Source organism: Cebus imitator, unplaced genomic scaffold (assembly GCF_001604975.1).
Source record: "Cebus imitator isolate Cc_AM_T3 unplaced genomic scaffold, Cebus_imitator-1.0 Scaffold38, whole genome shotgun sequence".
NCBI classification, from domain to species: domain Eukaryota; kingdom Metazoa; phylum Chordata; class Mammalia; order Primates; family Cebidae; genus Cebus; species Cebus imitator.
Window position 1 is genome coordinate 2,004,043 of NW_016107353.1, and position 28,000 is coordinate 2,032,042.

At 50.0% G+C, this 28,000-nt stretch overlaps 1 protein-coding gene across 19 annotated transcripts in view; it reads right to left on the reverse strand.

Annotated features, from left to right (window-relative positions):
- Nucleotides 1-28,000, reverse strand: part of PLEKHA6 (pleckstrin homology domain containing A6) — a 163,919-nt gene that overhangs the window by 99,826 nt on the left and 36,093 nt on the right. The window contains exon 1 of one of the 19 annotated variants that reach the window (XM_017525394.2): nucleotides 19,515-19,533. The exons of 17 other annotated variants lie outside the window; for them this stretch is intronic. The gene's annotated coding sequence lies outside the window, so the exon portion shown is untranslated. Of the gene's footprint in view, nucleotides 1-1,121; nucleotides 1,278-19,514; nucleotides 19,534-28,000 lie in introns of those variants that run through there. One more of the 19 variants, XM_017525397.2, reaches the window with a different exon arrangement.

Genomic DNA, 28,000 nt, shown 5'->3' on the forward strand with positions numbered 1-28,000 from the left:
TCTTTCTTTCCATCTTTTCTTTTTTCTCTTTCTCTTTCTACTTCTTTATGTCCTTTTCTTTAATCTCCCTTCCTCCTTTCTTTCTCCCTCTCTCCCTCCCCCACTTCCTTCCTTCCTTTTTCTCCCTTTCTTAAGACAGTTGCCTTATGTTACCCAGGCCAGTCTTGAACTCCTGGCCTAAAATGTTCCTCCACCTCAGCTTATCAAAGCACTGAGATTACAAGTGTGAGCCACTTTACCCAGCCCTTAGCCCATTTCCAAAGCCCAGGATGGTTCCTGACAAATCTGTCCAGTTGGAGTTCACCATCTTACTGACACACTCCACACAGCAGTCAGGCCTCCCCATGTGGCTCATCCTTTCAACCTAACATACAGGGTGCTGGAAAGACACCCGGTTGTCCTCCACTCCAGGATGCCTGCCTCCAGAAACATGCACATTCCTGGGCTCATCTGGCCTCGGTGGCTCCCTGGACGTAGCGATGACCTCTCCATTTCTCAAGAGCACAGACCACAGCCAGGAGTTCAGAGGTCACACAAGACGTTACTATTGAAGACAGAATCAGACCTCAAGGCTACTGCTTCTTTTCCCAGTCCTGGGGACAAAATGCTCTCTTTGACAGTCTATATTCCAGATTAGCCCATGGAAATCACATGATGCTCCACCTCCATTCCCCCACCCTCAGGTGGCTGTCCTGGAGACCTTCACCTGACATTCGCAGCTACCCATCTTTCTATCTGTCATCTCCCTGGGAGACATGGTCATTAGCAGAGAGCACCATGTAGGTGTCTAATTAAGCAAGAAGCAGCAAACGCAGAAACCTGTTCAAGCCACCCCACAGAGCATCCACCAGGGGATCCTCTTACAGGCAGCTCCCTCCCCTGAGCTTCCTGGAAAGGTCTCTATTGTTTGCCTAGAACACAGAAAAGTGTCCGATTCTGCCCTCCTACTTATCTGCTGGCACAGACTTCCTGGCCTCCGCACAACCCCAGGGGGTACTATTCCCATATAGCACAATATGAATGGTGCCCTCAGAATTGTGGGACACAGTAGCACTGGTGGGTGGGAAAGTGAGGGTCCCCAGATGGGGAGGGACAAGGTCTTCTGAGGGATGCCCTCTTACCTGGCTTCTTTAGGAGTCCCACAGCCACATCCTGCATTCCTAGCATTTTGGGATTAGGGCACAGGAAGCAAGAGATTGATAAGAAGATGGCAGAGGCAGAGGTGGGCAGAGTGAGTGGCTCAGCCACTCCCCCTACCTGTGTCTCGGTCTTGTTGTCTGCACTGTAGCTCACCTGTTCCTGTTTCACCCTTTAAATGGAATGTTCCACTTGCCCTGTGAGCCCAGGGGAGAAATAAATTCCCTGTTCACGAAAAGCTTTCTTCTTTAGAGACCGAGGTCTTTGGAATGCCATCCAATACTCCTTCAGATGACAATGGAGTGACTGGCCAACAGCAAATGCAGAGAAGGACCTTGGAAGGACAAGGCTGACCCTAACTGGCCACCACTCCCCCTGGCCTGGGGATGGTCTAACCAAGGAGACTGGAGGGGAACAGACAGACACCTGCTGCCTCTGTAGCTCCTGGCAGACCTCACTCTCAGGTGTCAGATGGGTACCCCAACCAATCTGGGGTGAAAATAGCAGAACCAGCCAGGCACAGTGGCTCATGCCTGCAATTCCAGCACTTTGGGAGGCTGAGGTGGGTGGATCATGAGGTCAGAAGTTCAAGACCAGCCTGGCCAAGACGGTGAAACTTCATCTCTTAAAAAAAGAAAAGAAAAAGAAAATAGGAGAATTCTCTTTAACTTCTTCTCCGGTGCCCTTCCCTGAATCAAGCTTGTTTTTCTTCTAGGCCCTTATCTCCCTGCCTCAGAGACCTTTATCCACCTCATCTCTTACCTCCACAATGGCGCAGGGCAGTAGAGATGCCGGTATGGAAGCCGACAAGCTTTTCACAGGGTCAGCATGTATGCTGGTATTGGGGAGGAGGGAAGAGTGCCTCAGGGACAGGTCCAGGGGTTCTCATTCCACCGGGGCTTCAATTGCTTTAAGCCCAACCCCTAGAGATATCAACACAGGCCTGAGCGCCCTCTCGTGCCCCAGAGCTCTGCCAGCTTGGCTCGGAACCCTGGCCCACACTCTTGCTCCACACCAAGATATGTGGGTTCTCTCTGGCAGAAATAGGAGAACCACGGCCCTGTCCAGCGGTTTTCCGACTCCCGTGAGATGAACCAGACTTTGATTACAGCAGGACCGATTTAGGTTAGACACCAAGAAGCACTTGAAATGGGTGATAAGAGGACATTTAGGACTCTGTCCTTGGGCTTTAAAATTAAAGCCAATTTCTCCTCCATTGACTATGGCTTAATAGCTGTTTTCATCATGTGATCTCCTGCTCAGAGGTCCTCAGTGGTCATCCCTCCCCTGTCTGCTACAGAAGGGTCTACCTCCAGGGCTTGGCATCCAGGGCCCACGGCAGCACGTCCCCACTCACCTTTCAAACGTCATCTTCTCCGGCTCCATGTGGAAGTTTTCTAGTTCAACCTGACTGAGTTTTGCAATATTTCCCGAAAGACCTTAGGCATTCCTGCTCTGGCTGCGTCTGTCCCCTTCCCTCTTCCCCAGATGCCTGTTAAATCCAAATCTCCCAGGGGAAGGAAGGTGGACACCATGTTAAGGCTGAGATCAAATGCCACCTCTTCCAGAAAGCCTTGGTTAAGCACCCCCAGCCCACAGATAACCCCCTCCGCCGTGAAGCTGTAGGCATAGGTTAGCCAGTCATTCCCTAGAAATGTCCTGAGCCTGACAGTACCAGAGACTGAACAGAGAGGTGGGCCCTGCCCTCAAGGAAACCCTAACCTAGAGCGTGGATGCTGACAAAAGCAAACCAACAAAACCATCCTCCCATCAGAGGCAGCCTGGGATGAGGACAGCGCTGAGTGGGGAGCCGGGGAGGCCCCCAGGGGAGGCCGCAGCATGGGGACACAGCAGGAGAGGAGGAGGCTGGGCGTTCCAGAGGGAGTCACAGGAAGGAGACGGGAGATGACTGGGGTCCCTGGACTAGGTCAAGGCACATGTTGGGAAGCAACAATAATTCTAAAAACATTTACTGTGTGTTTACTATGGACACTGTGGGAATGCTTCCTATTTATGAGCTTGATTATTCCCCATAACCAAATGAAGCTGGACGGGTATTTGGGGGGCAGACTGTGGAGTCTCAGGATACACGTAATGCAATGAGTGAAGTGGCTCCCGCTCAATAAATATTTTCTCGTCGATCAATGGATAAATGATCTTTGAAGGTTCACTCCCAGTGGGAGGAAGCTAGAATTTTTCAGGAGCAACTAAAGCTCTGAAAAATATTTTTCTAACTTTTTAAACTATTAAAAGAATCACTGGGACTGACGAGGGGAGGAGAGGCCCTGGTTGGGTAAGAACCTGGCTTTCTCGGTACAGGATGTGGAGAGTGGGTGTCAGAGCACTCCCTGTGCCCACGAGAAACCCAAGTAGGCTCAGGGAGACAGCTGCCGGGAAAGACAGCTGCAGGCCGCTCAGAATAGGGACATGGGAGAAATGCTTTCAATGGGTGAGTCCAGGGGTACCCAACCCCTTGTTCCCAGTGCCAGTGCAGGATATGCAGGGGTAAGCTTCGCTCAGCACCACCCAGAGCTGGCAGAGCCCCCGGAGCTGAGCTTGCCCCGCCTCCCCACTCACTGGCACACGGACTTAACTAACGTATTCCACAGAGATGGAGGTCCTTCTAAAAGTTCACAGTTTCCCTCGAGGGTTTCCCTCTTTTCTGGCCTCCCAGCCTTTGATTTAGCTTTTATCTGGCCGCCTGGAATGTAAGCCCATTCCCCACTGGAGAACTCAAGACTGATATCAAATGTACCTATTTAAACCCATTTCCCACTAGGGAATCAACAGAGATATCGGCTCATTCCTCTTTCCTTTGGCCTCGGGTTAGGATATCCCAGGGTGGGCCTCAATCAACCCTACTGTATTTCACCAGGGGCTACTGGGGCTAAAGAACAGAGGGGCTAGATGACAAACCCCAGGCAGGTAAAGTGGCCTCCTCCTCGTATCTACTCCTTAAACGTCTCCAAGGCCAATCGCATAATCTAACACACCATCTGCAGCAGAGATAACTGGAACTGGATGTCTGGAGGTGCCTTCCAGTCTCCTCCAGCCTGGACCAAGTCACCCAGCACCGCTCGGCCGCTTTTCCCCACCTGTAGAATGGAATGGAACCTACGCTTACCAAATTCAGCTCTTCTGAGCATAAAATAACTTGGTAAATATAAAAATGTCTCAAAAAGTTAAACCAAAAAGTTAAGCATAGGGTACTGCTGATAGAATACGAGTCCAAGCCTAAAGAGGCCCCCAGGCACAGCAAGCAGCCCTAAGTCCCAGCTCCAGCAGGGGCTCCAGCTTCCAAGTCCTTCCCTGATGTCACTCTGGAGAAGGATAAGATAACAAGCAGGCCTCTTCTGAAAGTTTATCAGCAGAATCTGCCCCACCAGGAATGCAAGCCTGGCCCCACCTGCAGCCTTCGCCTCCTCAGCCAGCTCTGAGGGTCTGGGCCTATTTTCTTTAGAACCTCACATCTGAAAACAGGAGGCACCTTCTCATCCATCTCAGAGCCCCACCAACACTCCCGGCTAGAGCTCCACCCACCTTTGAACACAGGCCACACAGAGGAAATCTGCCGTTTCTTTCTCCTCAGAAGTTTTCCTCTCATCACCCTATCTTTCAAACTGTGGCTTTGGAGTCATCAGTGGGTTGGGAGCCCAAATTAGTAAAACATAATCTAAATCGGCACATAGGAGAAATGCATTTTTAAAAATTTGATGGAACAGAATATAACATAGTGTATACTGCACTTGGTAAGAATAAGTATTATTTTGGGATCCTTTTGTTAAAACACACATACACAGTATCGGAATCCTGACTCAGCCATTTAGGCTTTCTATGCTTCCATTTCTTCAATTTAAAATGAGGATGATTACAGTATCCACCTCATATCGCTGTTGTGAGGACTCTGTTTGTTAATATTTGTGGAGCATTTGGAAAAGTACTTGACGCAGGTGCTATATACAAGTGTTATTTCATACACTTATACGCACAGGAGTGCGTGTGGGGGTACACCTGCGTGCATGGGTATCTTTGCTTACGAGGTAAATATCCTTCTGTAGCGTGGGGGGAAAGCTGAAAGTCGCTACACGGGAGAAGCTAAGAAGTGTTTCTCCAAAGACAATATGTTCTTAGAGTACAATTCCCAGTGCTTAGGAGATTTCACAGGTGTCTGTCCTGGCTTTAGAGAAGGAGACAGAGGTGACTGGACAGAGCCGTGGCTGGACCGAGCAGGTAGAGGATCCCCGAGCACAGGGTCAAGTGCTTCAAATTGACTCAGTTACAATTCAGCGGGGTCGGTACTATTATTACCCCTGCTGTGCAAGTGAGGAAACTGAACCACAGAGTGGTTAAGTTGTCACACAGCTAAAAAGTAGCGGGACCGGGTGCAGTGGCTCACACTTGTAATCCCAGCACTTTGGGAGGCTGAAGTGGGCAGATCACGAGGTCAGGAGTTCAAGACTAGGTCAGGAGTTCACTGGCCAACATGGTGAAACCCCATCTCTACTAAAAATACAAAACTTAGCTGGGTGTGGTGGTGCGCACCTGTAGTCCCAGCTACTTGGGAGCCTGAGGCAGGAGAAGCGCTTGAACCTGGGAGGCAGAGGTTGCAGTGAGCTGAGATTGCGCCACTGCACTCCAGCCTGACAGAGAAAGATACCATCTCAAGAAAAAAAAAAAAGAAGAAGAAGAAGTAGCAGGGCCGGGATTTGAACTCTGCCTCCCAAGTCTGGACTTGGAGCCACTGGACTATAGCGTCTGTTTCACCTTGCAGCCAACTTCTCGCATAGAAGGGAAAGGCTGGCCCTACAAAGTTTTGGCCACTGAGAAGTTGGCCTTGTCAGTGAGGGGGTGGCTTCATAGGGGTGGCCTCGTAGGCACTCGCTTCAAATCCAAGCAATTTAATTTTTAAGTGGCTCTGATTCAGGAAACAATACCTCCAGGTTCCCACTGTAAAGTTCAGAGCTTTCTACTGCAATAGCTGGCGATAATAAACTTGGTTAACAGGACTCATAACCATATAACGCATTAAGTATTCGATTCATTTGAACAGTATAAACCTGACTAGATGATATTACATCTCTCCCACACCCTTTATTCTAGAAGACTCGGGTTCTTTCTGAGCATGTCTCATTTCATTTTCTCCATGGCCCAGACATGTTAGGAGGGGAAGAGTCTGGTTTTACAGCCCTGAGAGACCCATGGCTTGCCAGAGGCCACTCTGTGAGTGAGCCCGCAGTGAAGGGAGGGAAAGTTTCTGGTTCGATCAATGGAAGAGCAGAAAGTCAGGTAACCTGTGTCTCCAAGTTCCTGTGGTCCCTAGCTCGCCCAATCTGCGCTTGCTTCCTTCCCATCTGGATAACCATGCAAAGTCGGTACCCGGTTCACCTCCAGAACTGACACTGTGCCACATCAACCCAGTGGATACTTCTGGTGGGAAGGAAAGAGGAGAAAGAAGACAGAAGTGAGCTGTAACTGCGGATTCACTCTCCTCTCCCTGCGAGGCGCCCACAGCCCTTTCCTGTGCTACGGAACATTTCATAACACAGGATGCAGGAGGAGGAGCAAGCTGTCAGCCTCCAAAATTTCCAGTGTCCTGTTCGCTGTCCTTACAAATGAGAGCTGGCTATCTCCTGATAGCTGGCACAACCCATGAAAAAAAGATATGAAAAGACTTTTCATATCTTTTCGTTCTGTGGTAAGCTCCAAACATACTTTTTTTTTTTTTTTTTTAAATAACTGAGGAAACTGAGATCAGGAGACTTTTTTTTTTTTTTTTTTTAAATAACTGAGGAAACTGAGATCAGGAGACATTAAGAGACTTTCTCGTTGTCACAGCTGTGTGAACGTAAGCGAGGGAGGGTCCCGTTAAGGCAGGCTTCTTTTAGAGCTGGTAGGCACTCCCAGTCCCCATACATCCCCGTCCCCACCCAACAGGAGTGGCCCTCCCTCCTGTGCACTTTGTCTGTAAGTCAGACGCAGGGTACCTCTGAGTCACGCCTGTCGTCCTGCACTGCAGTCATTTGTGTACATGTCTGTCTCCCCCACAGCACTCCAAGTTCCTTGAGGGCAGTGGCCGTGTCTTACTCATCTTTGCATTCCTGGTATCTGGCATATAAACATTTCTCAATAAATATTTGGGGAATAAAGCGAGGAAAGGAAGGGCAGAAGGGAGACATAAAGAGGGAGGAAAGAGAGCAGGGAGAAAGAGACAGGGCAGGCAGGGAAGAGGAGGGAGGGAGGAAAAGGGTGGGCGGGTCCCAGGAGCACATGGTCGTCTCAAGCCAGTGCAGCTGAACCACGGCACACCACCCCCGGTGGGTCTAATTCTAATGGGACAAATGGAGCAGGCTGTCCTCCTAGAATCTATCCGGGATGTCAGTAGAGAGCACGAGTAGCAAGGGGCCAGGAAGCCACAGGACTTAAGGCACTGCTGCCCCATGTCCCTATTCTCTCCTTTCCCACCACAAAGGAAGGGAACAAAGAACCGGCAGCCCCTTCCCTGGGGGAATGCTATGCTCCACCCGCCTTTGTGCCTCCATGCCCACCCATTCAGTGGAGGCTCGGTGCTGTCTTGGGTGACGGAGGATGGCAGCGTGCAGTGCACACTGGGTAGACCCCTCCACTTGACTCCCAACCCCTGAAATGGGGTGAGCATGGGGGGTGCTTCTCAGGTGGGGAACCAGTGCCAGCAGTGCCCTGAAGAAGGAGCCATGCCCTCCCCAGGAGCCTGTGGGTGGGAGGGAGGAGAGGCTTCTACAGGAAGGGGCTCTGAGCAGGCTTCGTGCCTGCATGACCCAGGGAAACAACTAGAAACCATAATTTGGCAACTTAGCTTCTCTCTGGAATTTCCCTGGGGCAGAGAGATAGGGAGACTTTCTGGTCAGCCCTATTTATACTGAGCCCCTGTGGGGCCCCACTGCTCTTCCTTCTCTTTTGGAAAGTGCTGGGTCCCCTATCTCTCCCCACATGCTATTGTTCATGCATCAACCGCCCCCTCCGCATGCTCCGTGGAGGCCTCTTGCATGCACAGCACCAGGGCTGGCCGGCAGCACTCTTGGAGCTGCATCTCCAGAGCATGTGTGTGTAGGATGAGGAGGGGGGCAGAGGGGTTGTTAGCTTTCCCCCAAAAACCCAGAATAATGCCATTACATTCTGCAAAGCCTGCCTGATCTTTTTTGAAAAACACGTTCTCAAGCCAAGCCTGGTGCATGCCAGGCAGCTGGGCACCTGGAAATGAAGCAGGAGGCTATTTCCAAGGGAGCTTGTGGCTTCTTCTTTGAGCCAAAGAAGGGGGCGGATGGTGAAGCGGGAGGTCCATGCTCAATCACACTGGGCTTTTTAAATGGAGAAGGCTGCTGTTTTCGGGTCGGAACATGGAATAGCGTTAGCCAGAAGCCATGGCTGCCCACAAGGATGGTAGAGGGAGTCAAGCAACATCGTCAGGACAGTCCACTACATGAAGCACCACTTAGGGGAAGCCAAAGGCAAAGGCACTGGACTCTCCCTCTGACCTCACAGCTAATATGCTGTGCACCCTCAGGCAGGCCACAAGCCTCTCTGATCCTCAACTCATCTGTATATGACCATAAGGATAGGAGTAAGGAGAGGAAAGGAAGCAAATTGATTGTGCCCCATGTCTGCTTACAGCTTTTAAAGGATTAAGTCCAGTCTCCTGTGTAGAGCTGTCAAGGCTCTTCACAAGCTGGTCCACCTTCCAGCCTCCCTCACTGGCCCCTGCAGTGCACTCTGTGCTCCAGCCTCTGCCTCTGCTGATCTAGTTCCGGCGCACATGCCTCCTCCTGCGTCTCAGCCTCTGTGCATGCTGCGTGTTCTGCAGGAACCTCATCCCTCCCACCCTACGCTTCCCATACTTTAAGGTTCAACCTAAACCTGACCCTGCAGCCACTTTTTACTTCTGCCCAGGCAGTCTTCCTCCCTCTGTGTTTGCAAAGCACTCTGTGCATCTCATCTTATTTTTCTTCGTTCTTTATTTACAAGTGGGTCTCCCCTGCTAGACTGTGAACCTGAAAGAACAAGGACCATGTCAAATGCATCTTTCATTCAACAAGCATTTAATAAATGTCTACTGTGTGTCTGCCAGGGTACAAAGGAGAAGAGGGCAGCTCACAGCCTGGTGGCCCCAGTGCTTAGGGCAGTGCAGGCCCGAGTGGGCCCAGCCTGCTGCTGAGTCAGGAAAGGTAGGCCCAGGAGCTGCCCCTGGGGCCCTGGCAGGGCCTGCTCCGCCTTCTCTCCCTTAGCAGGAGACTAAACAATGTTGAGAAGAAGAAACTAAAAACATAAACCACCACCGCTTACTTACTGAGCACTTTACCACGTGCTATGTAGCCGCTGTTCTCTATACTTTAGCTAGTCCTCAAATTAACCCCCTGGCAAAAGGCTTTGTTACTCTGACTTCTCATATATGAGAAAAGTGGTGCCCAGAGAGGTTAGAAACCTTTCTTAAAGTCACACAGCAGGTGGCAGAGCTTGCATAGGACCTCAGGTCTGTCTGAGCCCACCTCCCTACACACACCTCTTTAGTCTTATGCTGCCCAATTTCATACACTAACGATGAGCACCTACGTGTGCCCGGACTTCTTGTTCAAAGGGAGGAAAGGGCCAGGCTTGGTGGCTCATGCCCATAATCCCAGCAGTTTGGGAAGCCGAGGCGGGTGGATCACCTAAGGTCAGGAGTTTGAGACCAGCCTGACCAACATGTAGAAACCCCGTCTCTACTAAAAATACAAAAAAGCAGCTGGCCGTAGTGGCAGGCACCTGTAATCCCAGCTACTTGGGAGGCTGAAGCAGGAGAATCACTTGAACCCAGGAGGTGGAGGTTGCAGTGAGCCGAGATGGCGCCATCGCACTCCAGCCTGGGCAATAAGAGTGAAACTCCGTCTCAAAAAAAAAAAGAAAGAAAGAAAAGAAAGGGAGGAAAGAAGAAATGATAATCTATGCACCTCAAGGCTCTAAACTGGATGGCTTTAGTCCCAGCGGCCCTACATCCTCTGGAAGTTCTCTGTGCCCTTGCTTTCCACTCCGCAGAAGTTCCCAGGACTCTTAATGAGCCCCACCAGCTCCCCGCTGTGACTTGGGAAGCCAGTGGGGTCACACAGCAGACTGGTGCCATCCAGATTTCACCACCTTCAAAGTGCCGTTAGTGGACGATAGAAGCTGGCTGCTTAGCAGGCGGTCCCAGGCAGTCCCAGGTCCCCAGAGCGTCAGCCACTGTCACTATTATCCAGAGCTATCCGCCACTGGGATTCTTTCCTTAATGGGCAGACAGCAGATAATGGGCCTCCTGTGGTCCGCTCCAAACACAATCACACTTCTCAAACATGCTCCTCACATTCCCACAGCCAAGCATGTGCTCTCTCAAAACCCTACTGTGGCTACCGCCCATGTAAACTCCTATCCTACTCCTCTTATTCTGGGGACTGCTCTTCCACCTCAAACAAGCTAACTGGCCCTACACATGTTGCAAATGCCCTTCCTATTGCATGGAGTGTCATTTTATGGATGCAAGGTCTTCCCGTCCTAAATCTAAGTCGTCTCCTCCAGGAAGTCCTCCCAGATAGAACATGTCCAAACCTTCCCTTTGTTTTGCATGTCCTTGGAACTTAATGACTTCCCTGCTTTTACATTGGTTGGGGCCATTTATGTCACATTTATGCATTTGACAAACATTTACTAAGGGTCTACAGCTGTGTGGCGGCATTAACTGTGTATCTACTACGTGCCACAGTGCACTGTACTAGGCCTGACACTCTCACGTGAGTTATCTTCAGAGCCTTGCTGGGGGAGGCCCGCCTCCGCACTTAGATGGGGCACCCTCCCAAGGACTGCCTTCTGGTTGCTCAATCCTAGTACCTGACATTTAATAGGACTTTCGCATTGTCATCTCATCTTATCTCCGCAGCACCCTCAAGGTAGAATGGAGACACTGAGGCTCAGAAAAGATGAAGCACCGTGTCCAACAGCTCCCAGATGGTTACCAGCTGAATCATCAATGGAATTCAGGTCCTCTGGCGCCCAAGGCCAGTGGCCTTTACCCCTCAACATGCAGACTAGAATCACCGAGAGCTAGATGGGACCAAAGTGATGACTTCTCAACTGCTGTCACAGCCAAATGGACATTTAGGAAGAAAGAAAGCTAATGTGAAATTAGAAGGCATTATAACTGCCCGTGTCACTGGAAGGCTTCAGCAACGTTACACTTGTGTTCCTGGTGCATAATAGGTGCTCAGTATGTATTTGTCAAATGAATGAACAGCTTACTAGAGAGGTAAATGGCAGAGGGCATAAGCTACCGAGTCTTATAATAATAGCTATTTATTGAGTGTATACTATTGAGAGGCATAATTCTAAATGCAACTCATTTGGTCTTCACAACAGCCTTTTGAGATGGTTATTGCTGTGACCTCTCTCTTAAGATGAGGAACCTGAGGCAAAATCAGGTTAAATATCCTGCTCAAGGACGGAGTGGCAGGACTTGGCAAGGACCTGAGCAGACTGACTCCAGAGCTGTGCTCCTAACCAAGTTAGCCCAGTACCGCTCGTCCGTGAGATCGCTCAATTCTAATTACGAGCATACTGAATGAGCGTTCTGACGAGTGAGACCCGAAGTCACACTTCTGCCCTGGGCCCCCAGGTTCTGCCTGAGTCTGCGTGAGTCACTCCTAGCTGTGATGAGGTGCAATAGAAGTCCAGCCAGTGAGGGTGTATTTCAGCTGCACAAGGAAGTCAGGAGCCCTCTTTGGGGTCCGCACCCCAGAGTCCTGCTGCGGCCCATGGGCCAGTCCTGCAAAGGGCAGTTCTTTGCTCTCACTTTGATTGCCAGGGATGTCTGGTAAGAATCAGGGCTATGGATTGTGAAGGGATTTTGAAGATGGAAGGAAATTTTTGTATCTTAAAGGCTGAAGTAGAGGATAGAATGGGTTTGTCACTGAGGACAAAGACGTGCTGGAAAGATGTATAAATAGGATAAAGAAAGGGGCCTCAATGAATAACTCCTTTATGGGATAGGACAGGAAGGGCAGGGCTGGCAATAGGAAACTCCAGCTCTGGCTACTTTACGGTCCTCATCAGAGAGGCGGCTCATGCTGAGACAGAAATGTCTCACCATCAATAAGACAAGGAAAGGAACCAAATAAAGAGAACTTAGAGACAGTTTTCTCCGAGAATGAGTCTTAACTGGGAGAGATACAATTCAGAAGAAATGAGTGAAAGTGGAGAAACTATTCCAGAAGTCACAAAAGCTGAAGGCTTTATGTCTAAAGGTGCTGAATTGGAAGTCGATTCTGAGCATGCTGTTTTTATCTCACCTGAGGCAAACTGCTTACTAAACCTTCCATAGACTTCAGTTTCTCCATTGATTGAAAGGCTATGGTGTCACCTGTTTGTGTCTTCACCCTTTGGCTTACAGACTGTGTTGGGTAAAGGAGACTGGAGGTCAGATAATACTGGAGTTACTTAGAAGAAAGGAGATGCAGAAATATAGAATTTGATCAGAGCGTTCAGCAAGGGAGAGGCAGGAGCCACCTCCACACTGTGCTTCAGTTACCTCAACTGCATTTAGAGAGATGCAACTATTTGGATTGTCTTAAGAGCTCCTGAGATAAGAAAGGCTTGTGTCAGGCACCCTGGGCAGGTGACATTTTTTTCCCAGTTATCTGCAAGTTCAGCTCTCTGAGGTTAGCCCATAGAAAACAAATGTTAGGAAGAAATGTTTCCTGCAATTAAAACAATAAAGAGAAATGCAAACTGGGTTTAGAAGGCTGGCAGGGGGAGACTCCGTAGGGACATGGTGGCCAACTGTCCCAGTTTGTCCAGGACTTTCAGTGCTCAGGTCAGGAGAGTCTCAAGCACACTGGGACAAATTGGTTGCCCTACCAAAAATCTCACATCAATAAACCTCTGCTTTGACAAAGAACCAATGGGCACCACATGAGATCTTCATGCTCAGAAACATTGAGAGCTCAGGCCCACTGGCAGCCCGAATGCCCAGCTGCCTGCTTGGTGAGCCCCTCAGCGTGCATGTTACTGTAGGCAAGCCCTTGCCTCATGGGGCTTTGGTTTCTCTATAAGATCTGGATGGGTTTTCCTTCCTATCTGGAAGACAAAATCCTATTAGAGACTTTTTTTTTTTTAAGACAGAGTCTTACTCTGTCACCTAGGCTGTGAAGTACAGTGGCATGATCTTGGCTCACTGCAACCTCTGCCCCCTGGGTTCCAGGGATTCTCTTGCCTCAGCCTCCTGAGTAGCTGGGATTATAGGCGCCTACCACTGTGCCCAGCTAATTATTTTTTTGTATTCCTAGTAGAGATGGAGTTTCACCATCTTGGCCAGGCTGGTCTTGAACTCCTGACCTCATGATCCACACGCCTCAGCTTCCCAACGTGCTGGGATTACAGGCATGAGCCACTGCGTCCGGCCCCCTATTAGAAAATTCTAAAGGTGCTCAGGACCCTGAGCCCTGAGAAGGTTCCTTATTGGTGGTTTCTTAGAGTAGCCTGTGAGCAAACCCAGGAGGCCATGGAGAAAGACTCTGCTCTGCCTGGCACAAGGCCACTTAGTCCTGCAAAGATCTCAGGGCCCAGATGAAGAAGGGGTGGAAGGGCAGCATGGGGAAAGGTAGTAGCAGCCATTTCCAGGCTGCCAATGCCAAGCACTGCTGGGCTTCCATTAACATATAGGCTGGGCTGAACACAAAAGGGGCAGGGTCCCTGTGTCAACAGTGAGCCCCATTCCTCACCCTACCCAGCCCCCTCCCTAACGCGTCCAGCACAGTGAGCCATGCTTCCCCTGGCTTGAGTCCACTTAATTTTCTCCTAAGCTGCTTTGTGAGGCAGGCTCTGAGCACTCCACGTGTCCAGTCCTGCTGTGGCCAACCTTCCCCACGGCCGAGGGCAGCTCCAGTTCCATGCCCCCTTCTGCCAGCTGAAACAGAGCCCGGCTCCAACTGTGCCCTTCAGTTTGTGGAGAACAGAGGGCACAAGTAGATACTCACCTCCCCTGTCCCTTAGACACAATTGAGTCAGGAGAAGAAAGCTTCTCCCTTCTGCCTATGCCAACACACAGCCACGTCATAGCTCATCAAATGTTCTATCAGTGCCCACTATGTGCAAAGCACTGGCAAAGAAACAGAGACAACCGAGACCCATATTTGCAACCTAAAGAGGGTCATGAGAGCACAGACGCTGAGTCTACAGAGGCTTCCAACTCTCATTCTAACAAGCCTTGTGTGGCTTCCCCTGTCCATGCCACCCCCCACCCAAGTGAGCACCACAGAGGCATGAAGACAAAAGAGAAAGAGGAGAACCATGGCCGGGCGCGGTGGCTCAAGCCTGTAATCCCAGCACTTTGGGAGGCCGAGGCGGGTGGATCATGAGGTCAAGAGATCGAGACCATCCTGGTCAACATGGTGAAACCCCGTCTCTACTAAAAATACAAAAACATTAGCTGGGCATGGTGGTGCGTGCCTGTAATCCCAGCTACTCAGGAGGCTGAGACAAGAGAATTGCCTGAACCCAGGAGGCGGAGGTTGCGGTGAGCCGAGATCGGGCCAGGGCACACCAGCAAGGGTAACAAGAGAAAAAATCCATCTCAAAAAAAAAAAAAAAAAAAAAAGAGGAGAACAAAAAGCCTGATGAATTCACAAAGCAGTGCTCCAGGTGATAGATCATCGAGCCTTACCCCTACTCACAACACATTTCTAGCAAATAACTTTTGCTGTCCAAGCCCTAAATCCAACTGCTAAGGATCAAGCTTGAGAATTGAGTCAGAGGATAAATGTAATCAAACCCCTTTTTCCTTCTCCTTTGTTGGTTCATTCATTCATTCATTCCATGTATGTTTCATGAGTGCCTTCTGTGTGTCAGCATGGAGCTCAGCACTAGGACTTGACCTCATTCTGCATTCACTGCCTTTCATCATCCTTACTGTGGCTCCCTCCTTCCTATATGATCCAAATGGGGCAAGGATCTGCTTACTGCCCAAATCCTGGGGCTCCGCACTTAGGCAGGGAGTGGTCCAGGCAGAAGCCCGCTCTGTACAGCAGCCTCTGTAGCAGGAAATCATGGACAAAGCAGCTACTTGGGTTTCAGCCTCTCCCCAGTCTCTCTCCACCCGCTCCTCCTCCTCCTGGGATAGAAGCCCTGCCACTCTCTGCTCACATGCTTGAGTCACAAGGCTGCACTCCCAGCAAAAGAAGTAGCTCGAGGATGTAACAGGCGCAAACCCAGTGAAACAGGAATACAGCATTTCGTTTCATTCACTGTGCACCAGTCTTCCTGATTTAATGCCCAAGAAAGCAGGACCAGGGCTTTCTGCTTGTCTGTCCCTCCTACCTCCCCCACCCACCTGGCGCTGAGACCTCGCTCCCGATTTATCCTCAGCTCCATTCCTCTCTGTCTCCCTCTCAGGCCACAGGATGTCTTGTGTCTCTAGTGCACAGCACGTGAAGAGGTACAGGAAGTAGACAGCGATAAGGAGCTAGCACAGGGCAAATGAGCCTTGATGCCGACGGGTGCCTTCTGGGACCCCCTCTTGGCCTGCAGTCTCTGGCCCACTGAGGCCCCAGAGAGCACTGGGAGCCCCGTGGTTGATTGGCACCTTGCAAGCAGCCTTCCCTCTCTGTCCATGCAGATTGTGGTGTCCAATTGTCTAACTCCAGATTTCTATCTCTGATCTGCAGGGGCAGATGGGCAAGCAGCTGTGCCAGGCCCCAGGGGACCACGAGCTCCTGGGGAGGAGGCACAGCCACCTGGCTCTCTAGACCAAGGCCTCAGGGGGCCTGCCTCCAGGGCAAGGGACAGTCCAGGCCTCCAAAAGGGAAAAATGCAAGAGCAGGTCTAAGCCAAGCCCCAGTCCTCTCTCCTCACTTGCTCCCTCCCATTCCGAAGGAAAGGACAGAGCAGGTATCAGAGCTGGGATGGCTGGCTTTCCTTTCCCATTCGAGGCACATCCTCTGACTCACCGTGTTTCTGAAAGTGAGTTCCCTGACTTCTCTGGATAAAACCTCATTATTCTCAAAATTAGAGCTGGAGCCCTGGCTGTTTTCGGATGACCCTGGCTGAGGTAAAAAGGAAAGAAGCTGCTTTTAGGCGCTGCTTAGAGCTCCTTATTGATGGATACTCAAACAAGCACCATACAGTCCTGTCTGTGATATACAGTCACTTTTCTTTTTTTATACAATTTTTTTAACTTTTTGTAGAGATGGGGTCTCACTGTGTTTCCCAAGCTGGTCTCAAACTCCTGGGCTCCAGCGATCCTCCCGCCTCGGCCTCCCAAAGTCCTAGGATTACAGGTGTGAGCCACCGCACCCACTCGCAGTCAGCTTTCAGTTGTCTGCTCCTTCTCTGGCCTGTGCACTGTCTGCACACTCTTGCAGCTAGACACTAGATTGCCATGAGTAGGTGATTTCAGAATAGCAATAGCCGACATTTACTGCACATCGACCAGGCACTGTGCTGAGCTCTTTGTTTACACCGTCTCAGTTAATATTCGTAACAACCTTGTAAGGTAAGATAGAAACTAAAGCAGGGAGAAGTTAGCTAGCTTGCCCAAAGCCAAATAACCAGAAAGTGCTGGAGCCACAATTCACAGCCAAGCCAGCTGACCTCAAAGCTCCACTCTTAACCTCTGTGCGGTACCACTTCCTGCGTGTGTGTGTTTTGCAGAGTGTACACTATTATTATTATTATTATAGAGTTATTATTAGGCCACTGGTAGTAGAAAGAGCCCGGGGTGATTATAGGGGATAGTCAGGAAAGATTTGTGTCTGAGCATTAATCTGATTAAACATGGCTGAATTGTATTTCATAGTTAATTGGAAAAGTTATTTGGAATGTTTCAGGCTCTGACTCCCTCCATCAGTACGAAGACTTAAAACATGACTGGGAAGCAATGCAAAGGGCTCCTTCCAGGACCTCCAACCTGGCCTTTATGGGGCGCCCGTCTTACAGTCCACAGAGAAGCCAGAACAGGTGGGAGTGGACCACCCTGTTGCCATCCCAGAGCCTCCACCACAACACCGCCTCCCAGGGAAGGGCCCCTTTCCAAAGCAAAAGATCACTTACTGTGAGATCAAAGAAGCGACATCTAATTAGAGAGTCATTAGTAGGCAATTAGCCTGTAATGGATTAATGGAGCTAGGCAGTGATCATCTAGGCTGCCAATATCACACACAAAAAGGAGACAACCAGGCATCGTGTGCCTCCTGATAGATGTTCACACCACGAATGGATTCTTGCCTCCGTCCCACAAATAAGTAAATTAAAGGAACCTGAATTTGATTAAGCCCTAAATCTAACTACATTTACAGGAACTACAGGGACAGCAGAACATGTTAAACGACACGATGACGATGCAATCAGCCAAATAGAGAATGTGAAAAACTCTACAGAACAATGACCCAAGCTGTATGCAGTGGCTCATGTCTGTAATCCCAGGTACTGGAGAAGCCGGGGTGGGCAGATCACTTGAGGCCAGGAGTTTGAGACCAGCCTGGGCAACAAAGTGAGATCCTGTCTCAAAAAAAAATCCAGTTTCTTCAGAAGAGAGAGAATACGTAGAGATTAGGAGAAATGCTATAAAGACCAATCACAATGAATGGACCTTATTTGGATCTAAATTTAAAATAATACTAGAAAAATAAATAGACATAATCAGGGAAATATAAACATTAACAGGATAGTTGATTACATTAAGGAATTGTTCATTTTGCTTAGATGCAATCATGTTTTGATATTTTTCTTAAGGTCCCGATATTTACACTTAATCTTAGCCAAAAAGCTGAGAAGTGATGGAATTCCCTTTCTTTAGAGATGAAATATTCAGCTGTCTAGGATTTGCTTCAAAATTATCAGAGGGCAGAACAGACCAGGAATAGACCCGAAACAAGACTGACAAGGAGATGACTTCAAAACCACTGCAGCTTCGGCACACTGGTGTAATTTTGTATATGCTTGATTCTCTAACAAAAAGCTTTAAAAATATAAATGAGACCCTACAGATTAGGAGTAACTGTGCTAGGCAATAGCGCAATAAACTCCTCTAAGCTGGCCAGGTCTCTGGGGCTCCTGCCCTGGAGAGCTCGTAGAGAGAATCTTCAGTCTGTTCTTCCCTTTCCAGCAGAACCACTGTGACAAGTTACAGCTCGCTTTCTATAGCCAGATCCCCTCAGTGGCTTTGACAGAGATAGAGCCAGTGCCACCGAAGAGGAAGCAGTCCTCCCAAGTCCCCACCATGAGGGTATGGAGGATCCCCATTCAGTCTTCTGAGGTGAAATCCAGCACTCCTCCTTCCGTAGATCACCCCAGCTCAGAGCTGAAAACAAAGAGCATTTCCAGCCTCATACTGAGTTTGGCCTTTGGGCACCCTGGGGTCTGGAAAGAACGAGCATCTTGGCCAGGTGCAGTGGCTCATGCCTGTAATCCTAGCACTTTGGGAGGCTGAAGCAGGAAGATCACCTGAGGTCAGGGGTTCAAGACAAGCCTGGCCAACATGGCGAAAACCCATCTCCACTAAAAATACAAAAAAACATAGCCATGCATGGTGGTGGTGCATGCCTCTGATCCCAGCTACTCAGGAGGCTGAGTCAGGAGAATCTCTTGAACTGAGGAGGTGAGCCAAGATCATACCACTGCACTCCAGCCTGGGCATCAGAGTGAGACTCTGTCTCAAAAAAAAAAAAAAAAAAGCAAGCATCTCAGCCAGCACCTGCAGCAGCTGATCAAGTGCCTTGTTGCCTTTCTGCCTGCATTAGGTAGGTGCCAGAAGTGGGAAATGGGAAGAAGAAAGGAGGCAGAAGGTGTGGGAAGAACAAGAACACAGAAGAGCTGAGCACCCACGTCCATACTCCAGCCCAGCCCAGCCAAGCAACCCATGCCACAGCCAACCCCACCTTGGGCAAACAGCGGGCACCTCCCAGGCTGCTTCCTCCCTTAGCACTTCCTGGTGCCACTGATCCCAGAGCTCTTGGGAGAGGAGAGAAGAACGTTCTGGAGGAAAGAGAACTGGTGGAAAAGGGGACAGAGAGTTCAGAAGGGAGAGGGGCAATATTCGGTTTTTGAAGACGTCCTTTGGAAGGGAGAAAACAGAAGGTGAGGAACCATGCTGGGCCTATTTCAGAGCTCAAATGTGCCGAGTAAATAATGAGTAAAAGGGAGAAAATAGGAAGTGGAAAGGAAAAAGAAAGCAACTGTAAGGAGTGAGGGAAGAAAGATAGAGGGGGGAGTGTTAGAGAGGCCCCTGGGAAGATAGAAACTGAGTCAACAGTCAGCCGGTTGTCCCCACCTTCTCCCAAAGCCCCATGCCCCCAGAGGCCCCAGTGTCTATCCCCAGCCCAGTTTGCTCAGAGGGAGCCTGCTCTTACCCGCCTAGAATGGTATGCAGGAGCCAGGGTGCAAACACACCTCATGCCCAAATGGTCCCTTTCCTAACTCCTGGCAGCCTGCTCCAGGAAGAGAGACAAGTGAACTAATCCACCTGCCTCCCGAAGGGTGGAATGCTGGGAAGAGGCACCGCCTCAGACCACGCAGCCAATCAAGGAGCCCAAAGGAGCCTGCCCTAGCTCACGCTTCGCGGGCACGTTGCTGCAGGGGACAGAGGGTTAACCCAGAATTCAGCCAAGGCGCTTGTTCCATATTCATGCCCATGCTGGGCAGTCACAAGATGGCCAGGGCACCGCTGCCTTCAGGCCACGTCACCTCCCACCTCCCCACTCTCACTGATCTTCAGAGATCACAGGGCCTGAGGTTACCTCTGAATCAGCCTACACCAAAGCCAGGCAAGCAGGCATCAGTCCTCACTCTTTAGCCACTAAGGAAGCAGGCCGACAAGTCCCTCGCTGAAAGTGAAGGGACCTCAACATTAATCCCGGCAGCAGTCCCAACTCTGACACTCAAATCCTGGCGCTGTCACTTGCTGGCTGCATAACCTAAGGCAAGTCCCTCAGTGCCTCCAAGCCTCAGTTATAAAGTCACTGTGATTCTTTCCCTCAGCCTGCACTTCCAGAAAGATGAGAGCGTGCATAGAAGGAAAAGTGCTCTGAACTCTCGGCAGAAAAGACGCTCTATAAATGCAGGGTATCATTATCATAAACGAAAGTTCCTGCCCCACCTAGGGAGGAGGAGGTTTCTGTTAGGCTCTGCAATGCCTCCACCAAGTGAGGATAAGGCAAATGACAAACCAAGCCAGAGATGACCCAGGTCCCCAGGCCTCGGGCACGCTGCCCAGGAGAGCCAGAGGCCCCCGGCTCCACCAGGCGGGAAATGAAAACTGGCTGAGCAAAGAGAGTGAGGAAGAAGGGGAAGCAAGGCACAGGGCCGGAGGAGAAGGACCTGGCCCTGGGATTTGTGTTTGAAGGATGACCAGGGTTTCTCTAACCCTCCAGGGCTTTGCCCAAAGCTAAGTGGCTTGGAGGAGCAGGCAATTCCCACCCAAAGGCCCCTGCTTTACTCTCCTGTGGAGGAAGCTGTGGGCTGCGGAAACTTCCAAGTGAAAGTAGAGCTCCCATCCAGGACTCCAGTTCTCTGCCTCTCCTAAGAACAATAACAATACTAATAATAATCTCTGACTTTTGTATAGCGTTTTACACACGTTGACTATTTTTCATTGCAGCTTCACATCACCCAGAGGAGGAAGCGCTATATTATTATCCCCCCTTCTCAGCTGATTTAAACAGGGCTCAAAGGGGATAGTGAATGATCCGAAGTTACACATCCTTAAGGGAGTGCAAAGCCAGCTGGGAACCCAAGTCTTTGGCTCTCCAGCTCAGAGCCCTCTCTCACCGCCCAGCAGGCCAGGGAAGGAGGAAGCTTGCTCTCTGGGAGGAACCTCCTGGCCCCTACTCCCCAGCTGCCCTGGGGGAAAGTTCCTTCTCAGGCTATGCAGTGAGCAACCCACTTCCAGACCCAGCGAGTTCAATGGCCTCCATCCAAGGTTTCATTAGCAAAAAACTCCCTTAAAACCAAAGACCATCCATTCATTGTGCTCTTGATCATTAACAAGCTTTCCTAATCAGCCTGTTTAAACGGGAAGGTCCCTCTGAGGTTGTGAGTTCTGAGGAGGCCTAGCCTTGCACTATTTGTCCCCAGGTCTTGAACACAATGGCCACGGGTAATAGGACAGCAGGGGCAGCAAGGAAGGGAATCCCATTTCTAGAACCTGCTCTGGGGGACGTCCTGGGATGGGACGGAGTAGAATGGAGTAGACATGCGGTCAGGACAGACACGCTTCAGTCCAGGTACCTGGAAAAGCTCCCCCGTGGTGAACACGCTTCTGGGCAAGGGACGAAGGCGGACAGCATAGCTAACCCTCCCTCACAGCGGGAGAGCCGGGGTTGGCGGGGAGAGAGGCAACAAGATGAGTGGGTCGCAAACTCCCCTTTGTATCCTGCTCAGTCAAATCTCAAATCTTTGTGCTAAGGGAGGGAGTCAAAGACCCTGACGCTCCAAACAGCTTTCCTGATTACCTATGACATACATTTGCGCTTCCCATACGATTACCATGGAGGATGGTTCTGGGGTTATCATTCCAAATTTGGTCTTCTTTTCTAATTGATAAATAATTATGGCCTAAATTTATGGGGTACAGTGCAATGGTTTGATACATGTATACATAGTGAAACTATCGAATCAGGCTAATTAATGTAGCTACCACTTCACATATTTATCATTTCTTTGTGGTGAGAACATTTAAAACCTACTCTTGACCAGGCGTGGTGGTTCATGCCTGTCATCCTAGCACTTTGGGAGGTCAGGGTGGGTGGATCGCTTGAGGCCAGGAATTCAAGATCAGCCTGACCAACATGGTGAGACCACATATCTACTGAAAATACAAAAATCAGCTGGGTGCGGTAGTGCACACCTGTAATCGCAGCTAGTCAGGAAGATGAGACATGAGAATAGCTTGAACTCAGAAGATGGAGGTTACCTGAGCTGAAACTGCACTACTGCACTCCAGCCTGGGTGGCAGAACGAGACTCCGTTTTAAAAAATAAAATAAAATAAAATATAATAAAACCTCCTTTTTAGCAATTTAAAAATATACATTATCATTATATTATTATTAACTATAGTTACCTTGCTGTGTAGTAGATCACCAGTATTTATTCCCCTTGTCTCACTGAAACTTTGTAGCCTTTGACCAATGTCTCTTCTTTCCCCAGCCACACCCCATTCTAGCTTCCACTAAAGGAGGAAGCTCTTGGATGAGCTCACCTATCCAAGACACAGACAGCGGCGCTTTCCCACTGATGCTTTCCTTCCCCTTGGCCTCCCAAGGGTTAACCTGCAGATAACAAACCCCTGCCCCCACCACCTCCCCTCTGCACACACCATCTCTCCCATTCCAGGGCAGTCCAGGAAAGCAGAATGGCTCAGGCAGCTGGGCAGGGGGCTGTTTAGCTTGGCCTCAGCCCAGGACTGCAGACAACTCCTCTCAACATATAGACAGCCAGGCTGGGCCCCTTGGACCAAGTCCCTCTCTTCCTTCCCCAGCAGAGAAAGGCCCTGGAGAAGTCCCCTCTTAGAGTAGGGGGCAGGGAGGGAAAAGAGTCTGGAAGGGATCCCATCTCTCAAAGGCATCTTTACGCTGCAGTGGCTACTGCACCTCTCCCTGCTCTTTGCCAGAGCCACTGGGTTAAGGCAAGAAGACACTGAGGGAATATCATGCAGCCCCCAGCTCCAGGGCTGGCAGTGCCAGGGAGATGATGCCAGTTTTGACAAGCAGAGACAAAGGTGACCTTGGGAGAAAGTGGACAGACAAGGAGTCATGTCATCCCTCCCCTTTTCTGTCTGGGCAGTAAGTGCTGAGCCCCGGGGGAGTGAGAGGGCCGGCTGCTCTGAACTGGGCCATGGGATGAGTGTCCAGGTGGCATGGGCAGGACACATCTGTACCTGTTTTTTGACCCAGGCCCCACAGCTTCTGCTTGCCACAGCCCCTGTCACCACATCTCAATGACTTTGAAAGCCAGTGAATAATTCAGCCAAGTCACCTTTAAGAGAAGCCTCTAAAGCATTCCAGGACAAATGCCCCTACTTAAGGGGTGGCTCAATGTGAACTTCTTTAGTGTCAAGAGGGGCTTTATAAGGGTCCTGTGCCTAATTCCATCTGGTCTTCTTCTGTCTCCAGTCACCAACTCTACCCTAAGTCACAGGTCCTCAACCAAACCCACTGAGCCCCCGAAACAGCTCTCAGTGTGGCATCCTAATCCCTCATCACCAAGCAATCTTCCCTGTCGATGACACTGCCTTCAGACTACAGATGAAACTGGCCCAGCCACCCACCTGCACCAAGTCATCCCTACTCCTCTTGCCCTTGAGATGACAGGGTGCCTCCACCTCTGGTCTCCGTGCTTCCCTCAAGTGACAATTCAGTCACGCCCTCGCTCACAAACCTGCTGTGCTTCTCTACTGTCTACAGGATAGAAGCTTGAAACGCAAGGTCTTTTACAGTCCGGCCCCAATTTATTTATCCAATACAATCTGCTAACCACCGTACAACTGAAAGCATAGACTTGCTGTGAGTGATACAAGTCACTGGTGCCACAGGAATTCAGTGGAAGGAGACATTAGTTCTAGCTGAGAACATCAGGGCAGACATCCTAAGAGTGGTGTGTGTGGCCGGGCGTGGTGGCTCACTCCTGTAATCCCAGCACTTTGGGAGGCCAAGGCCGGCAGATCACCTGAGGTTGGAAGTTCGAGATCAGCCTGACCAACATGGAGGAAACCCTGTCTCTACTAAAAATACAAAATTAGCTGGGCATCACTGCAGGCTCCTGTAATCCCAGCTACGTGAGAGGCTGAGGCAGGAGAATCGCTTGAACCCGGAAGGCAGAAGTTGTGGTTAGCCGAGATCATGCCATTGCACTCCAGCCCAGGCAACAAGAGCGAAGCTCCATCTCAAAAAAATGTGGGGTGTGTGTGTATGTGTGTGTGTGTGCGTGCGCATGGGTGCATGCGTGCATGCGTGTGCACACACACACACACACGCACACACAAACACACACACTGGGGAAGATACTCAGATCATGCACTAGGCCAACTTGCATACTGCCCAGCTTGCATTCTGCCCTCCCCCTCCCTGCCTCACCCTCCCATGGGCTTGTAAGCACGAAAAACATATATTTGCAATCCACATGGTTGTAGGAAATGCTTTTCTGTACTTGAAGATTTGTCAGACTCCAGGCATCTAGGTCAACGACTGGAACAGAATCACAAAAGCTGGCAACTGTCTGTGACAAGTCCCCTGCTAGGGCTGTACCAGAACAAAAGCCAGGTCTAAAGAGGCTTCCTTCAAGGCCCTGGCAGGGCAGTTTGCTGGGAAGGCTTCCGTTTTGCCTGCCCCTGAGCCCTGCTGCTCCACCGAAGGACTAGCACTGGGAAGAAAGAATAGCCTGAAGGTGGGGACAAGAGCTTTTAAAATCTCATCTCTTTCTGGACTCCCAGACTTTCCAGTTTGAACCCTTGGAGAGAAGCGTATAACAAGAGTTAAGAAAAAGAATCCAACCTCCTCTGCCTTCTGTGATTCTGGCAAGTCTATGCCATATATCAATGGCCAGGAAGGGGAGTGGGAGATGAAACGGAGTTGGGAAATGAAGGGACAGATCAGACCAGACTAGTGGACGCCGAAACCAGCCAGCTCCTCCCTTCCCAGGCAGTGCCTCGGGCCAGAGAATGAGGGGACCAGAGCCAAAGGAATAAGAGGGAAGGGAATCAGGAAGCAAAAGATATAAATTACAGCTCTCTCCAGCTCTACCAGGGAAGCCCCTTCCCAGTGGCTGCCACCTCGTCCAACTTACCCAGCGAGATGTCACCACTGCAGAATCATTCTGAATGGGGTCATTATATGCTCCAGAGAGACAGAATGAGACCAAAAAATGGAAAACAAAACTGAGTGGTGAAGAGAGCAAGTGAGGATGAGGATGAGGAAAAAGAAAGAATTAACGAGTTTGTGTTGGAATTAATTTTAAAGGAGCAAACAAAAGCAATTAATGTGGAAGGGTAGAATCCCTCACCTCAGCTGCTCCAGGGGAAGCCTCCAGGGTGACTGGAAACCTGGCTGCCTGTACTGTGTTACAAAGAAGACGGTAGTCTCTCACTTGGGGGGTGGGAGATCCAGGGAAAATGACTCACTTGTGCTCCAGGGGGAGGGGAGGAGGAACTGGGAGGCATGTACCAGAGTGGTCATACGTGTGCCAGTGAACAACGCACACACAAAGACATGGAGGGCAAACCTGTCAACTGCATTGCCAGCCATAAAGGCATGCCAGGTGTGTAAAGTGCTTGTCAAAGCCTTGAGGACAAGAAGTCATGGCGTGACAGGCAATAGGGAATGAAGGCCTACTCGGTGCCAAGCACTGCCCTGGGTGGCTTACAATCTTATTTCTGTTCATCCAAACAACCCTATGAAGTAAGTATTCTTCTCTCCATTTTACAGATGAGGAAACTGAGGTTCCAAGAGGTTAAGGGTAAAGGAGAGACTATGTGCCTTAAATTCCCAAAGACCTAGGTTTGAATTATGGCTCCATGACTTTCTAACTGGGTGACCCAGCCATGACACCGTGCACATGTTACTTGACATCTCCAAACCTCAACTCCATACTCTGTAAAACAGGAACACCACTACTTCCTTTCCAGGTCATTGTAAAAAGTGTGTAAAACAATGATTGCCAAGCTCCTGCGCTGGCAAGTACACGTACAAAGTGTGTAGCAAGTGCTGGCTGTCTTCCCACCAGCCCCGCGTCATTAAGGTCATTAGTTCATAAGAACGCATTAGTTCAACGGTCAGTGCAGTCTCAAATGTGTGAAAAAGGGGAAAGCAAATGGAATTTATGGAAGCCCTTTTCTTTTTGAGATGGAGTTTGGCTCTTGTTGCTCCAGCAGGAGCACAGTGGTGTGATCTCAGCTCACCGCAACCTCTGCCTCCCTGGTCCAAGCGATTCTCCTGCCTCAGCCCCAAACCGCTGGGATTGCAAGCATGTGACCACGCCCAGCTAATTTTGTATTTTTAGTAGAGACAAGGTTTCTCCATGTTGGTCCGGCTGGTCTCAAACTCCAGATCTCAGGTGATCCTCCCACCTCAGCCTCCCAAAGTGCTGGGATTACAGGCGTGAGCCACTGCTCCTGGCCCGGAAGCCCTTTTCTACACCAGGTACTTTACTAGGTACTAGGTACTTTTCCATACCAGGTACTTTCACTCTTTAGGGCGGGGTGTCGAGATTAACAAGAACATGACAGAGTCCCTGCCTTCTAAGAGTTTGCAATCTAGCAAGCCAAGCCCATAAATAACTATGAGAAGAGCCATGTGAGACAAAGGCAGATAAAGACACGGAGACTTGTGGCTCCTGGGGGCAACCAGGGAAGGCTGAGCGATCATATGACTTCTGAAAATGGGCAGGATTTTGGTAAGTGGCAGTAAGACGGGAGCAGGGTGCTTCTGAGGAAATGAAGGGAGGGGAGGGGGCTCTCGCATGGCCTCTCCTAAAGCAGGCCCGGTGGGATGCATGAGCTACTAACCAATACATCTTTTCAGTCTCCAAGAGCGGAAGACCAAAGCCATCTGCAGATTCTTTGCTGTTCCCTCCCATTGAGACGTGGAGTTGATTCCCCACCCCAAGCATCTGGGTGGGCTCAGTTTGACAAGCAGAACGTAACAGACATGACTGTGTGTGACTTCTGAGGCTAGGGCATAAGAAACCTTGCAATTTCCACTTGGACCTCCTGGAACGCTCTCTTGAGACACTCTCTCTCAGAACCAGCTGCCTCACTGAGGGCAGTCCAAGCCACATGGAGAAGCCATGTATGGTGCTCAGGTTGACAGGCCCTGCTGAGCTCCCCGATGACAGCTGGCATCCCATGTCCGACATCTGAGGAGCCTCCCTGGCGGCCCAGCCAGTCGAGCCTTCAGAGGATGGCCCCGGCCAGACGACTGGAGCAAGGGCCACCCCCACCGCCTCCACCTGAGCCCAGGCCACCCAGAGAACCCTGGGAGAGAACCATCAGCCTTGCTCTCAGCCACTACGTTTTGGGTGGTCTGCTATGCGCAATACATAATCGGAACGCCAAGTCTCCACCACACCAACCTGGGCTGTTACCAGGGAAGCTGGGGCAAGGATCATACTCAAAGTGGATGTGAAAAGCAGTGAGAAAAAGAGGAACTGTGTGCTGGGAGAGAGGGTGGAGGGAATCAGTTAAACTCTCCCCATAGCCTCCAGCTCCCCAAGCCCTTCCATTCTTCCCAACTGGATGCCAGATCAATATAACCCATAATTCAGTGAACCCCCAGGGAAATAACTGGGGGAAAATCAGTATGTATAAAGACATTTATAGCAGAGCTATTCATAATAGCAACAAATTGGAAACAACCCAAATTCTCAGTAATAAGAGAAGAGCAATCCAGTAACAGAGTAACAGGGCAGAATTACTTATAGCTATTTAAAATGGCAAATTTATAGATCATTGTCATACCTGGAGTGTTTGTATAAAATAACATTAAACAAAAAAGAAATTCATGACACAGGACACTAGCTACACATTAATTACAACTATACAAACACATTAACAAAGACCAGTAGGACACGGGAAGGAGGCATATAGTGTAGCACTTACTTACCCATTTTTAGGCAAAGTTAATTAAGCACCACTTTTTTTAAAGTACCAGGTCAACCTTACAGATCCTAAAAATGGGATCAGGGCTGCATGAGAATTGGAAGGAGACAATATTTTGGAAGATCAGAACATGCTCTCTGTCACCAGGGAATTAGGGTAGAACCCCAGACCCAGGACAGGAGAAGGGAAGGGTGGACTGGATGACAGGGATGGAGTGAGCCGGAGGGGGTGTGGTATTCCCCAGCAG